General features: G+C 34.1%; 1 protein-coding gene across 7 annotated transcripts in view; it reads left to right on the top strand.

The window, feature by feature from the left end:
- Positions 1 to 16,692, top strand: part of Wdr17 (WD repeat domain 17) — a 111,029-nt gene that overhangs the window by 620 nt on the left and 93,717 nt on the right. The window lies entirely within an intron of this gene.

Genomic DNA, 16,692 nt, shown 5'->3' with positions numbered 1-16,692 from the left:
GGGGGAAAATGTGGTCTGGAGTATGAAGAAGTATGTTGTGTGTTCAGTGATTCATAAAAAATAGTTTTCCTTGTCTTGCACCCAAATAGACATTTTCGCATTCCAAGTTAATGGAACAAAAATATTTAGGTAACTATATTAGTTTTTAAAATGCATTGAAATTAAACAGTTAAAACATATATTAAAAGTAAGTCATAATTATTGTACATGTATATGTTCAACAGAAGTTTGGGGCGATTACACTTTTAAGTGTTTGACAAATGTCCTTAAAAGAAGCCTAACTAAATGCAAACCCTAAAAGGTGTGAAATAGTGTCAATGTAAAGTTCAACAACAGATTATAATTGCCCATTTTAATACTCTAATATCATTGCTGAATAACAGTAAGTACAAAATCAATGAAAATCAGTTATGAGGATTTGTAGACTTAAATACAACAGATGTTTAAACATTATATGATTATGTGCAGTTGTGACTTTGTCAATTTTCTTATCACTACCTTCAGGGAAACTAACTGATGCTGTCCTGATGGTGATTACAACTTGCATTTGCAAAACAACATTCTATCTTTTTGTAATTCTGTCTTAAGTCCCCAAGCACGTACAAAATGGATGTAGTTAGAGGTTACTTGTTTGAAAGCAGAAGTCTAAAACAAGTGGTCTGCCAACTTTTCCAGGTCTGTGATCTAAAATTAAATATAATAATTAAATGATTACAAAAAACAGCCAATTCAGTAGAATTTTGGGTAACATGCTTTAGTGGATTATTTAGAGATTAATGGTACAAATGATAGTTTTAGGTCAATGCATTACGTTTCCTGGAAGGTATTCTACGTTGAAACAAAGCAATTACTTGTTTCAGAAAATATTCATGGAAAGAAAAATCGCATTTCTGGAGTGAGGACAAAAAAAAGACTAGTTGAGTTTCATTATCTATAATGATCAGAGTTTCTCGTATGTTGATAATAATAGAAATGCCTAAAAGAATTGTGGCCAACTCTGAAGAAAACATTATGTGTGTGTACTTGAAACTTTTGAAATTCTTCATTCTTTTTTATAATTATATATTGGTATATTAAACTATTTTAAGAAAGTAGCATGTTAATTTAGCTTAGAAAACTAAGTTTTTAAATTCCTCTGCTCCCAGCAGAGGAAAGAGTAGAGCTTAGCAATGTGTTGTTACTGTTTACTATAAATCTACCTGGTAACCATTTTATTGAGTGTAGAATGGACATTTTTAATTTTATCAGAAAAGAAGAAGAACTGTTTAATGTTTGCTTTTGTATGTACATTTGTTTTTCCCTATGGATCAAAGTCCAATATGAATGCTTATGATGCCATTATTAATCAAGGATATGTAAATTCCTCAAATTTTCCTAAAAATTGTAATGAATACTAAAATGGAATTTCCAACAATTTTGAAGAATTTACATTTTCTTCCTATATTCCAGAATTTATTGAAATCTGATATATGCAAAGAAGGATATTAACTTTATTGAATAACCACATCAGTCATCTATTCATAACGATGCATATTATATGCACGCATTATAGCTAACTTTCTACCACCACTGAGTTATCTCATTTTATTTTTATATATGTTTCATTTATCAGATTGAAATACCAAAGTGATACCATATAACTTTCAGTGTGTTTTCACAAACAGATTTTATTTAGAGCATTTACAATCATAAAAATTATATTAGGTGAATGGAATTTCTTAACTCAGACTGCTATTTTCTCTTGTATCAGAAACATTAAACTAAGAGTTGGTTGGTACTCTCCATCCTCCAACAAGGCATGATGTTATAATAACAAAGCATCTGTTATAATAATATGGTGATTGTTTTCTCATTGTTGGTGAGAGTGTACCTTAGAGAGTTGTGAGCAAGAAATTAGATATGGATACCTACAGAGAATTTTAGAAATTCCCCAAAGAATCTGCTGCACAGAGAAACAAAACACAGAATAAAACTTTTTAAAAATTGAGTTCATTTAAAGGGCTCAACAAAGACTTGTAAAGTTCGTAATATAAGTTGGTAGGGAAAGCTGTACAATGCCTTTACATACTGAAAGAGAAAAAAATCCCATTGTGATTTACTAGAAAGATTTCAGAGTAAATGCCAATGCATGAGCTGTCACAGTAGAAGAGAAAGTTCAAGGTGTTTTCATCAAATTTCAGTGAAAAGCCGGGCATGGTGGCTCCTGCCTGTAATCCCAGCACTCAGGAGGCTGAGGTGGGAGGATCCTTGAGAGTTCAAGACCAGCCTGGGCAACAAAGTGAGCTCAAGCCCAGCCTGAGCTGCACTGAGAGACCCCCATCTCAAAAAAAAAAAAAAAAAATCAGTGAAAAGCAGTTATATTACCAATTTAAGGGAAATTTAAACATTTATAACAGATTAAACTGCAACAACAGAAGGAAAAAATCTGAACTTGGAGCTACGGCTGACTGGCACTTGGCATCCACATGTCATATTATCAGCTACTTGAATGAAATAATTTTAATATATAGTGTTCAAGATCTTACTTTTTAGTAATGTACATGTGCTATTATATATATATATATATAATACACACACACACACACACAAAATGAAGTGTGAAGTGTGATTTGAAATAAATTTCCGTGTCAGTGGGCATTTACTGAACACGATTTCACAAATTCAAATGCTCAAAGATAGAGAACTGATTAAAGTTTCTCAGTTTTCCTTATGGTTAGGCATTGGCTTCTTTTTTGAATTCTTGACCCATTAAATTGTGAACATGTACTAGTATTCCAGGAAAGCTTCTTTACAGGTATGTATAATAAGTTCAATTTCATATCACATACAAAAATTCACTTTCAAGTTAGAAAGTAGAAAGTAATTCTTACTAACAAATCACTCATGTTTAATGTGCTATAAAATAGCACGTTTTAAATTTTCTAATGCAAACAGTTTCACATGCAATCTTGGAAACTGAATAATTGGTTAACAAGAAATAGCTAACACACAGTTGTTTGGCTTAAAATGCATTTTGAGTGACCCTTAATGAAAAGAATTATACAGTACTTTTCTTAAAGATTAACATGACAGTAGGTTTGCAGAAGCTGTTTAAGAATTTAAGCTAGAAGAATCCTTAGAGACCAGTTAATGTAACACTATTATTAAGGTGAGAACAACAAACAAACATTTTGTTTCTCAAAGTTAAGACTAGGAAAATTCATCTAGAATCTTAGGTTCTGACATATAGCATCATGCTGCTCCTCTAAAGTTGTAAAATATATTACCAACATTATTTTATTTTTCATTATACTTCAAGTGATTAATTAAAATTTTTGAATAATTTAGATTTAAATCATTTTTGTAGTTAGAATAATTGTACACACAAATGTTTTATTTAATATTAAAAGTTTACTAAATATTAGTTTAAATATATCTTCCCACAGCATAATTTATTAGCTTGATTACTAGTGCAATTTAAGTTTTGCTGCAAAGCTTTTTGTGTGATTTGTGATCTGCTACTTTAGAAATTCTTTATTCCACTGCACTCTGTGGTACATAAGTGTACACAGACCGTGAAATCTATGATTAGATATTAAGAATATTCCTTTTATAAATTGCTTGTTAGGTGCCTTTTAGAAGTTATATCTGAAGTCTAGTTATTGTTATACTTAGATGCATTTTTAAAATTGGGTACATTTATGTTCTAGGCTTTCTTTCACTTTGGTACTAGATACCACTTATAGATCTGTTATTAGCATCTTTAGATCAACCTTATCAGTAGTTCCCTGGAGAGTTTGTTAGGCTTTTAGATTACGTTAGGGTTGGTCACACCCACCCCTGCCAAATCAGAATTTCTGATGAGGGGCCCACTCTGCATCCTAACAAGACTCAAGTGATTGTCTTAGAATTGGAGAAATACCAAGATGAGGACGTCATGCCATTGGACTTGGTCATCTATTGAGGTGGTTATGTACATGTACTTTTTTACTTTTGAAGCTTTACTTTCAATTACAATACACTACTAAATAAATAAACTCCTTTAAAATGTAATAATGACTGGATGTGGTGGCGCACGCTTGTAATCCCAGCACTTGGGAGGCCAAGGCATGTTCTCCATGAGTTTGAGGCTAGCCTGGGCTGCATAGTGAGAATTACAGAGTGAGACTCTGTCTCAAAAATAACTCTCTCTCTGTCTATATATTTACATATGTATATATATATATATATATATATATGAGTCTATAGAGATAGAGTAGACATATATGTATGTCTACTCATATGTGTATATATACACATATGAGTAGACATATTTCATTACCATATTTCAATAGTAGGTTTTTGGACATAATATCTAATCATAACTAATGGCATGACTAGTGGTTCCTGTTTTATTGCTATGAACATAATTTTTGATGGGTAGACAATAGTCTACCCATTAATAAATAAGCAACAAACATTTTCTATGCATAGCTCCCATATTAGCTGATACAAATCCTTGCTTAGCAAATTTAAGACATATTTGGGGGCTGCCAATACTTACTTCTAAAATGCAGTTCACGGTCCAGATTAATTAGAAGGGAGCAAGGGCTCTTGGGCTTATAGAACTATTTATAGCATAGCTCAAGTCTTCATGAAGAGTAAGTCTGTTTATAACACCAGGGTTGTACATGTTTCACCGTGCTCTATTAAGGAAATAATTCTGTACCTTCTATAATAATATTTACTTTTATAATGCTCACTGAGTGAAATATTTACTTGTAACTTCTTAGTTTATAAATGGAATTTGTGATTTTTCGCCTCTTTCTTTGGCTGACTCTCAGAATGGTCACACTGAAGATATTATGAATTAGCTGATTAGGTAAAATGGATTACATCTTCAGTGAAATAAAAAATATTTCCATGTTGCAAAAATAGGAAGTAGATAAATGTAATTGCATAGTTATATATATGCAATATATATAACTTTTATTTATTTTATATGCAATATATATAATTTTTATTTTGATGGTTTAAATGTATGAGACTATAACAATAAATATCTATAGATTGATGGTGAAGATAACTGCATTAATATTTCTCACTCTTTTTAGAGTTAGTATCTTGCTTTTTTCTAATATATAATATTCAGTCTTACGTATAAAGTTTGTGCCATCAAACTAGAATTTATGCTGGTAAAAGTGGTCATTTTGTGAACTGCCATCACAGGATCAGGTTTTGTGAACCTGATCCTTTTCTATTTGCTACCTAATCCAGGATTTTAATGTAGGGTAATGCTGTACTTGTGACCTATTTTATCATGTAAGCTTTTAAGAGCATCATGACTTGACATATAATGACAATGGTTAGACAAAATACTATGCCACACACCTAAAAGTTAAACTCAAGGATGACAGAAATTTAAGGATATAATTTTTGTTAGTAGAAGTTAAAAGTAGTTTCATGCTAAATTATTTCTACTGCTACTAGCTAGGTGAAGTTCTCAAGCCTACTGTGCATATAAATCATCTGGGGATAATGCTGAAAAACTGCATCCCAAGATTGTGATTTCCTAGGTTTAGGATCTGGTCAAGAAGTCTGCATTTGTAGCTAGTTTCTAAATTAATTATATTAGAAAATACCTGAAAAACACACATTGAGATGAACTGATGTAAACATTTTTTTAAAAAATCCTATTTATGCCTTATAATTTATGGCTATTTTAACAATGAGTATGATGGTCATTTAGACTTACAGGATGGCAGAAATAGAAAATTTCAAATTAGTTAATGGATGGTTTAAAAACTTCTTCTAATTTTCTTTACTTTTCAAATATTGTCTCAAATAGTAATCACACCTCATTGTGTAAAGATTTTTGCATAGCTCTGAGTGCATAGTATATTTTGAATATTTAGTACAGATTTTTCAATGAGATAGTTTAAGGCAAAGCATTTCACAGGAAATTTTAAGAATTCAAAATATTATAAAAGTAAGTTTAAAAAATCTTTTTGAATCATACCATGCTGTTATATCTCTGACTTTAAATTATACATTTTTAGGCACTTTTAGTGATTTTCTTACTATTTCTTAAACCTTCCAGGAACATGCCTGAGAACTTTTGCTTTCACTATTCCCTGTATTTGGCAAGATTTTTCACATTTATTTTTGTATTTTGCTTTTTCTCCTTCAACTATTTGTTCAATATCAGTACTTATGTGAAGTATTCCCATACCATCTTTTAAAAGATTGTAATGTGGGCTCTATTTCCAGAACCTCCAATTCTCTTACTCTGCACCATTTTTTATCTATACAATACCACAAATTTATCTTATATATCGTTATATATTTATCTTGATTACTTTTTAATTCCCTCTTATACAAATGAAAGACAGACTTCTATCTATTGTGTTTTTTCTTCAGTACTTGCCTAGCATGTAGTTTTTGATTAAATATTTATTGATTAAATGGATTATTAAAATTACGAAAATAAAAAGTCAATTACATTTCTCTAAGTCTTAAAACTGTGAAAAACCAATTGTTAGCTTGTGATACATTTTTTAGCGCTTAATATTTGTACATAGATGTATGCATATATGTAAATTTTCATTTAAAGCACACAACTGTAACATATCATTTTAATGACTATGTTTTTCAAAACCATCAATTGTCTGTATATATTAAAACATTTTATATAAATGTTTATATCTACTTTGCCTATGGTATATGTTATGGTTCATATCAAGATGTCCCCCAAAACCTCCTGTGATCACAGGCAGGGATTTTGAAGGATGATTGTCATAGCAATGCTCTAGCTAAATGAGACATTAGGAGAGATGGGGTCTGGTAGAAAGAGGCAGGTCATTAGGAGCATAACTTGGTGGGGCAGGTCTTATCTCTGGGATTTCTTCCTTCTCTATCTGCTTCCTAGTTGCCATTAGATGAGCAGCTTTCCCTACATCATGCCCTGTGCTATGCTACCTTGCCTTAGGCTGACTACACACTGCCAGCTGACTAGGCACTGAAATCTCTACAAATTGGAAACTAAAATAAACCTTTCCTCCTTGTAGTTCGAGTGTCAGGTACTATGTTCCAGCAATAAGGAAAGTGACTCAGGCACTGTATTTTAACATAAAACTTGGAATTTAAAGTTTTGTTTCAAAATTTGTTGTCACTTGTCTTTTAAATTACAAAAATGACTTTGAGTCAATTTCTCAGTAATATTTTTGAATCCATTTTCCCCTAAATATCAAGAGGCAAGTTATATCTATTGAGTATATCTACAAAATGAGAAAATTATTATACCTTTGGTCTCTTCCTAAATTAAGGCTTCTGGGGAAAAAACACTAAAATTTTTAGGGGGTTTTTTTTGTATTTTTTTAAATTTTATTTTGAAAGTAGTAAAATACAACAGAACAAGACAGAATAAAGCCAACTAAGATTGTATAGTGAAAACTTCACAGCAGGTTACCGGATATTCCAAGCGTCCTAAGTTCTGTCATGGTGGGGATCTCAGGAGCTGCCGGTGGTTCTCCCCCTGGAAGGGCCATAATCTGCCACACTGTAGCCATTTACCAGGGAGGGGAGGTGCTCGCTTAGATTCCCAGCATCCTAAATTCCAACACGCTGCTGGTGGTTCTCCACCTGGAAGGGCCAGAGTCTGCCACACCACAGTCACTTACCAGGGCAAATTTTTAGGTTTTATAACTACCATTTTATGTTGCCTGTCTTCTAAAAATTAGTTTGTCATGTTTATTTTCAAAACCATATTCAGATTTCTTTGCTTAATACATTTTTAAAAATTATATTAATTTCTGCATTTGAGCTCTTAATTGTGATTAGTTTTTTAAAAGACTGTAATTTTTCTTTAATTTTTAAATTTGTAAATTGTCTTCTTAATCTTGGTATTTATGAGACTATTTTTCTGTTTTTCTTCACATATGCACATTACAGGATAGTGAGATCATGATGATTTTTCTGTTTAATGTAGTTATTATATCACTGGTCTCTTAAAGTTTTGGGCACTGGTGGCAAATGATTCCAGTCTGACTTTTCTCCATTTTATAAAATTTAAAAGTTTTTTTAAAAATTTCTTACTTGTTAATTTTTATTCTGTTATTGCTTTTTGTTTTCTTCATGATCACTATTTTGTCAGTGTTACTCTCCAGCCCTATCCTTTGAGCTGGTAAAATGTGCATTCCTATTCTTGAAAGAATTATATTTGGCCTATCAAGGATAGGCCAAAAAAACTTTAAAGGAACTGAGTAACAATGATATCAATGGAGACTCAAACTGTGAATGATACAATCTTAAACTCTCTGCCTAGCATTTTAGTTACATGAATTGGTAATGTGTTCTGTACTTTATGTTGCCTACAAGCCAAAACAATTATTGACATTTATAAGATTATAAAAAAACACAAAACAGCCCTAAAAAATGTCTCAGCATCAACCACATTGCTGTTTAGAAGGAATTTCTACTAAACACAAAAGTGCTGCCATAGGAGTGTCGCAAGTGCACCCATGCTGCTAGAAATTTTGAAAGACTCTCTACCAGAAAGTCTGAACATGTAAACTTACTTGTCACTGCCTCACTAAATGTTCTCAGTTTAGTAAAACAAAAGATCTATGTCTACCAGAAAACAACAGAGCTATTCCAGTATAACACAGAAACCACAGCACTATCTCTTTCTCATTTTTATCCAGTATTCAAGAAGAGTTTGGGGCCTGCAGAAATGTACACATTATTTTGTTTTTTGGTGATGAATATCCTATATATCATTGTTACTCAGTTCCTTTAATTGTACTAGCTTTTTTCATCTCCAGGCAGTAAGCTCTGGCAACCCTAGAAGTCTCCTCATGGTAGCAAGACAGTTGAATTATGTATGGTTTCAGACCATTTATGTTTTAAGTCTACAGACCAGAAATCTTTTTGGTGGTTTGTATGAAATCCTAGTGTCCTGTAAATAATAGTGTTAGTATAATATTTGTAAGCCACAAAATCTAATGCCACCATTACCAAATTTAAAATGGTTCTGTCTCTCATGTATAAAATAAATCCATGATTCTTGAGATATATGTGATTTTCCATCATTTTATTTGTGCATATCTGTTTGAATGTGTTGTTATGTCTATTTATGCTTTAGGCATAGAAATTCATTTTTGTCTAAAACTTCAAATCTTACCTTTTTTAGTTAGCCTTCTTGACCACTTTAAACAGAGTTAGACTTTTTTCTTTCTGTTCTTTTGAGCCTCTGTTCATTCTTTAGCATTTCAAGAATCTCATATTTTCATGCATGTATTTATGCATTTATATTAGAAATAAATTGCCAGTAACAGAAAATCAGTGGCTAAAATGTACACAATTTTATGTAACTAAATTAATGCATATAATGCACTAATAATGGCAGACTCACAACATTTCTAAAGTTTTCTTGGCCTATCCTTGATCAATACTAGATAGCTGCTATAACAACAATAGCATCATGTCAATGTTCAAATCAAAAAAAAAGGCTGGAAAAGAGACAGATTTTTTTATATCTCATCTGAAAAAGTAAATGTCCACACAATCCATTAATTGTCCAAGGAAGGTAAAATTCTAATACTTGGTTAGACCAGTCATTCACTGGGGAATGAGAAAGAGCTTGTGTTCTCTGAGATCAGCTTGATTTCACCTGCACCAAAATTATTTGGGGGATCTGTTGCTAAGGAAAGACAGTTGGGAGTGGTTGTTGATTGGACCACAGTTAGTGTTGATTGGACCAGTTTTGTGTCTGGTTTCTACGCTGTGAACTTCTTGAAGCAGGGCTTGATTTCCTGTTTGTATCTTTACTATTTACCATTATCACCATTATACATGCTATTGCAGAAAGAAATTAAATGTTGCAGCTAACATACACACATTAACTTTTTACTAAACAGCATGTGATATTAATGAGGTAGTACTTATTTCCAAGATGATAATATGTAATCTATTAAAAGGTGATTTCTTACTGTTATGTTTTTTTTGTAGTTCTGTATTATGTGTAACCTTACACTGCTTTGTTTTGTTTTGTGTTTTTCTCTTTTTCCTCTTAAATAAAAAAAAAAAGACAGAAATTGTAATGGGTTAGCCAAAATAACAGCAACACTGCCTATAGCAATTACTATAAATAAGGACTGAGTTTTTAAATATATTATTATTTGGGTGAAGAAAACATAGATAATTATATTTGAAGACTACTAAAAGGCTCTGACTAATTGATATTATTGACTAACCAATTCCACTTTCTCAAGTATGATTTGAATTTAGCTGCATGTAATAGAGAAATGCAAAATAATAGTGGATTAAACAAAAGAAGTTCATTTTTCTTTCATGTTAAAAAAAAAAAAGAGGAAAAGGAAATTTAGCTCAGTGGCACAAGCACCTGCCTGGCAAACTTGAGGTTGTGAGTTTGATCCCTGGTACCAAAAAAAGAAATAAAAAAAAATAATAAAAAATACAATGGGAAAATGAAATTCTGTAAAATAAAGTATTTATATATATATATATGTATGTATTTAGATAGATAGGAAGTCCAAATTTTCAGTGATCTCATATTCATATTCATTTGAGTTTATTATTCTTCTGATTCTTCATATATAACCATCATCTTTATGATCCAAAGTATTTGTTAAGGCCTCAATACATATAATGAAGATCCAAGAAGCAGAGTGAAAGTAACCTGAAAAATAGCATGTTTTATCTGTTAATGTGAATGATGTCTTAATTTTATTTATTAGCAAAACTTCCTGTAAATATAGTATGTAGCAATACATTTATTTCTATAATTAAAATTATTTTCTCTAATATTAGGTTTATATGCATCTTGTTTTATATATGTACTGCCAAATAGCATCTTGTAAAATGCTTTTCAGAAGACAGTTTGAATTTATTTACTCTAGAGTTTATGAAACAGCAAGGGTGAAGGTGAATTTTAGATAAGGATTAAATATATTTTTAAAATCTTATTAGACTTTTTCTGCTGTTAGACAACTTTTATAAAAGTTAACTTATTATTGCATCCTGGAAGGCAGGTTAGCTGGAAGAAAGTAAGTTCACCCTCTGTACCCTCCATTATATCCCTGATAGCTGGGCCAGCTGAAAGACAGAGTTCACACTCTGTCCTCCACCATTACATTCCAGAGGGTGAGCTGGCTGGAAGACATTGAGGTCACAATCTATACCTCCTTCACTGCATCCCAGAGGGCTAGCTGGCTGGGAGAAAGTGAGTTTGTGCTCTGTGCCCCTCTGTTACATCTGTGATGGTGAGGCCAACTGGAAGACTGAATATGTGATCTGGGCCTCCTTCATTTACCCCCCCCCCCATGGCAGGGCTGGCTGAAAGAGTATGAGACTGACTGGAACCCCAAGAGCCAGGACAGCAGCCTGGTGCACAGACACAGACACATCTTTGGGGGCCAAAGTAATTAGGCCAATACAGGGAAGCATCTTAAGCAGCTCAGATGACATAAGAGCTAGACTCTATAGAGAACTCCACCCATAGAAAACCAGTCCCAGCCACCACATCCAGAGGCAATGATTGGCTCTATATCCAGCATATTTCTGGGACATAACATGGACATTATCACAGAGCTGTAAACACCAGGAGAAAATAGGTTCTTGGGATAGCTATAAAGAACCAACTATATCTGCAAGACATTCTGTGGCTCAGACATCTCCTTTCTTTCTTGACAAAGACCTCAATACTAGTGGTACAGCTGTATATCATGGGAGGCTAGGAGACATCAACATAGAAGATAAAAGAAAAAAAAAACAAGGTGAAGAATGCCAAGACACAGAGAGGCCCCAAACCCCCAAACCCCCAGCGCACCTTAGAACCCAACAAGATGGATGAAGTTGGAAGTCAAACACTGGAATTTTGTGAAGTGATAACAGAATTGAAAAAACAAGTGGAAAAGGCTACAGAGAAAATGATCTGTAAGGCACAAATACAAATGATGCTCAAAGATAATAGAGAAGATACAAATAATAGATGAGCTTAGAAAAAGATGGAAACAAAAAAAAATGCCCAATGTAGGAGAGAAATGGAATCTGTGAAATAGATCCAAACAGAGATCCAGGATATTAAAAGCTCCACTGAAAGTATATGCAACAGATTCTGCAAATGAAAGGATAGAAATCAATAGAGATAGATCTTGAAGACAGAAAAAAAAATTAGCAAGAGAGTATGAGAAATCAATCCAGTTACTATAAGATGAAGCAAAGAAGAATAACACAGGATTGATGGGGTCAGTGAGAAAACTGGAAAAAGCACAAATGCCATAATAGTCATAAATATATATGCACCTAATAAAGAATCATCTAACTATATATCACAGTTATTAGTAGACATGAAAAATCAAATGAGCAATAATAATATGGTTATAACAGGAGGCCCCATTATCACAGAGAAAGAGATAACTAGACAGAAAATGAACAAAGATAAATATCAGAGTTGAACCAAACAGGTGAACAAATTGAGTTCATAGGAAAAAGCCATACCTTGGGGTTGTACAGCAGAGGCCCAAAGAAATCCAGAAACCAAGTGCCAGCTTAGAGAAGAAGTCACACTGAAGCCATGAGCCAGCAGCCTGGAGAGGCCTAGAGAGATCCAGCAAGCACAGTGGGGACCCAAAGAAGAAGCCATACCCTGCGACCCTGATACCATTGGTGAAGCATTGGTGAACCACTGCCCCGTGACTCTCTACACTCCAGGAACTAAAGACTAGAGGAAGCCAGGTGCCTAATCCAGTCTACTACATTGAGGGACTGGCAGCCAATGCTGGAAGCACCCAGGATGCAGCAATGGGCTGATTTAGAGGAACACAGGAAAACAGCAAAATGAAGACACAAAATACAATCTCAGACCTGCAGCCCACACAGAACAAGTTCAGGAGACACCAACATACTATAAATTATAAGTCACACACCTGAAATTTCTGAAAAGATAACAACTGAAGTGAAGAAGAAACTTAATTCATGTATTAATGGGTTAATTTTATGTATTATTGGGTTAATTTTATGATTCTTTTTTATATTTTATTTTATTCTGTTTTTTAAAATTTTATTTTTTCTGATGGTCTAGACAACTGTTTTGAAGGCATTGTGGTAGCCATTGTTAATTTCCTATTATTTTGTTCCTTTGAAGTACTGTATCATTTTCATTGTTTTTTTTTTTTTTGTATTCTGTTTTGTTTTGTTTAATTTTATTAGGTCTGGTGATATGGGCAGCTATATTGAAGATAACGAGGTATATTATGGTAACCATTGTTGATTGCCTATTATCTTGTTTTGAAGTCTTGTATCACTCTCATTGTTGTATTTTTATTGGCTTTATTCTGTTTTATTTTGTTTGGTTGGAAGTGGGAGGAGGGGGAAAGGGCTGCACTCATGGTATCCTGCTCCTGGCCTTGGCCCCACATCCACTGCCACCAGGCAGGGCCCAGGAGTGCTGTGCTACTGAGGGACAGCAAGATGATAGTGCCTTGAGCAGGTTGGCACAAGCTAGCAAGTGAGTGTGGCAGCACCTGGGATGAGTGCCATGGCTGGACAGGGTCACCACCACAGGGCACCAGGTGCCACACTCCCTGGGGAAAGGCAGGACCTGCATCCTGATTATGCACTATATGCCTTAAGTGTGGTGAGATGCTCCAGCACGGGTGGAAGACTATCCAGTGTTCTCTGGTGGCACATCTGCCTGTACCTCCTAGAGACACCTGTGGATGGGCAGGCACTCCCGAGGGAGAGCCCAGCTGCCCAATGCACCCTGGGAAAGGTGAGTCTGTGTCTAGATATTCTTTTTCATAATGAGTACAGAACAATGTGACCGATGCATTCCCAGAAGCTGTCATTGTGTCAATAATAAAATATCTTTTAAAAAATCGCTAATGATCATTTCTGAGACTTATTTGAAAACTAGGGTCGTATTCTGAAGAGGTGAAGTGGCAACAAATTCCTATTAAGAAAAATCAATTTTGACTTTTGGGAAAATGGCAGAGTGGTGAGCAACAGAGAAAGAACTCCAAGTTTTGTTGTTCAGCTCTTAGAATATAGCAACATGAGGAAAAGGAGGAGAGAGGTGAATCCTATGCATGAATGAAGGATCTGAACTGAGATTTAAAGCCCATGGGGAGAGAGAATCCAGGAATTCAGCAAAAATAAGGAAACCAAAGACAGTGGCCCTGCTGGGCAGGGAGAAACAGCTAAGACGCAATGCAGCAGCCAAACCCCACATGCCAGGAGGCTCTGCCATCCAGGGAGAAGCTGCAAGGGAGCCTGCAGCCTCCCTGTGTGCCGGCTGAAGCCCCACCAGCCCGGGAAGAGCATCAAGGAAGCTATCAGCCTTCCTGGGTGCTGGTGGAGGCTCTGTTGGCCAGGGAGAACCAGCAAGGAAGCCACCTCTGCCTCCCTCTCCTGTAAGCAACCAGACATCGCAGGTGGAGATAACAGTAACTGAAGCAGGGAAGTAGCCTGACATTCATGTTGCTTGGTTGATTTTGCAAGTCTGGGGGCGGTTGTTTGGGCAACTATTTAGAGAATAATGTGCAATATAGTAACAATTGTGGATTTCCTACTGTCCTATCACTGTTTTGTTTCCTTTCTTCTATTTTGTTTTACTCCCTTTAAAATAAAAAAAGAAGAAAAAGTTAAAAGTAAATTTAAAATCTTTTTGAATTCTGATAGACTGCATTTCTGTTTCTTAGAAATAGTGCTCTTAGAAACTGCTCAAAATAGATTTTTTTTTAAAAAACAAAATTACATTAGATGGCAGATAATTTAGAACTCCATCTTATAGTCTAAACAATATTTAATTTATGGTGCCCAATAACACTGAATTATCCTAATGCAAGTCATTTTCTCTCTTTATTTTTGGGTCAGAACAAGTTAGAGATTTTGATTGGAAGTTTTATGTAAATTTTCAGCAAATGGGGATGGTTACAAATGGCAACAGAATCAATAGAGCAGTATTTTTGTTTCTTACAGTACTGGAGATTGAACCAAGAAACTTCACTTTGAGTCACATCACCAGCCTTTTAAGAAAGTATTTTATTTATTGAATTTTGAAAATAATCTCACTAAGTGGCTAAATTCCCCAGTTTGAGCTTGTGATCCTTATGCCTCAGCCTCCAAGAGTGTGAATTAGAGGAATACACCCCTGCTTTGAGCCTGAAATATGTGTTTGGATTGCTGAGAAAAAAAAAAAAAAACTATATTCCTAGTAAAATATTGTTCAAGAATTAAGCAAAGTTCAGTGTTTTAATACAATCTATGTCAAAAAATAATTATTAGCAGTGAATAAACATAATTATCATTTAATATCCCAATCTTACACCCCAATTTCCATCACTTATGTTGAAGGAGTGTGGATCTTAGGGAAGACTTGTGTGTCCTTTCCACACCTAAGTGCCCTTCTGTGGCGATCATAATTAGCTTGTGATACATGGCAAGGTTCAGTTTGAAGAGACATTTTTGTGCTTCTTCAATCAGCAGCAGAACTATGCTTTGTTTTGTCACAAGATTGGGTTTTAAAATGTTTTTCTGCCTAAATCTCAGGGGATGAAAGCTTTTGCTTTTCTTTTCCTAAGGAGAAGACATCTATGATTGATTCCTAAGATCTTCTTTCCCTCCCCAGAGGAAAATGAAGGATGCTTTTACTTCTTTTCCATTTTCTTGGACAGTACGAGCTGTTTCCCTGCAGCTTAAGTATTTCTCTTCAGATGAAATAAAAGTTCAAGGAAGTACACATTGTTTCATGTTTATCAGACTTAGGTAACCAATGTTTTTTTTTTTTTCTTTTATGTCAGCCATTGAGGGATTTTCTCTGATCCCGTCCCTCATTTTTCTAAGCACTCAGTTGAAGTCTTTAAAGATCTTTCAAATGAATGCAAACTCAGTTTGCATCTGAGACTTTCAGGTTTTCTAAACTAATGCTCTTCTTCACATATGGCCTTAAAGAATTAATGTACTTTCATCTGTTTTTTTCTACTAGAGTTTATGGCAGTCAATTCTTTTTGCCATGCTTTGTCAACATGAAAAAGTAACCTGGTACTGTCTGTACAAAGGATCTCATCATTATATGCAATTCTTTGATTGATTTGCTACCTCAACTCTTTAATGAGATCAAGAAGAACTATGAGTTTAAGATTATCCCCTTTTTTTAGTTACTGTAAGTTGGGAGCAATATTTGTATCTCCTTAAAGTAGAAGTAGAACCATAATTTCTGGTTAATGCCTATCTGGTTATTATTTTATTCATTGCTAATCATTTAACATTATCTTCCTCCAGAGTAACATATTTTTTGCTTTTGGAAGATACTAAGGCAGGACACATCACCTTAGTACAATCACTGAGTGATTTTATTTGAAGATGAAGTCTTTGTGAGGAGTAGTCTCTGTCCATTTCTTAATTATTCTTAGTGTACAGACCCAGGTGATTCTCACTGAAAGGACACTAGTTTCAAGCAATTGTTCCTTGGCAGCATCTGAACTCCAATTTTTTTCTCTCAAATATGATAGATTGCCAAAAATCTCATGACCTCTTAAAATTTAGACCAATACTTTTATTTTTATATGTGCAAATTCTTCTAAGGAAAAAGCATGCATACATACACAGTATTTATCTTGGCTCTGCAGACAGCCTTTTTCTCTGAGATCTGGAGTTTAAATTTTTAGCCAGCTTTTCTAGCTGTTGTCAATGAGGCAAAATGTGATATTTTAC

Source organism: Cavia porcellus, unplaced genomic scaffold, assembly GCF_034190915.1.
Source record: "Cavia porcellus strain 051 isolate PalLab524CR breed Dunkin Hartley unplaced genomic scaffold, mCavPor4.1 scaffold_24, whole genome shotgun sequence".
Lineage (NCBI taxonomy): Eukaryota > Metazoa > Chordata > Mammalia > Rodentia > Caviidae > Cavia > Cavia porcellus.
The sequence above is the reverse complement of the archived record's forward strand: the minus strand, read 5'-3'. Positions and strand labels throughout refer to the sequence as shown.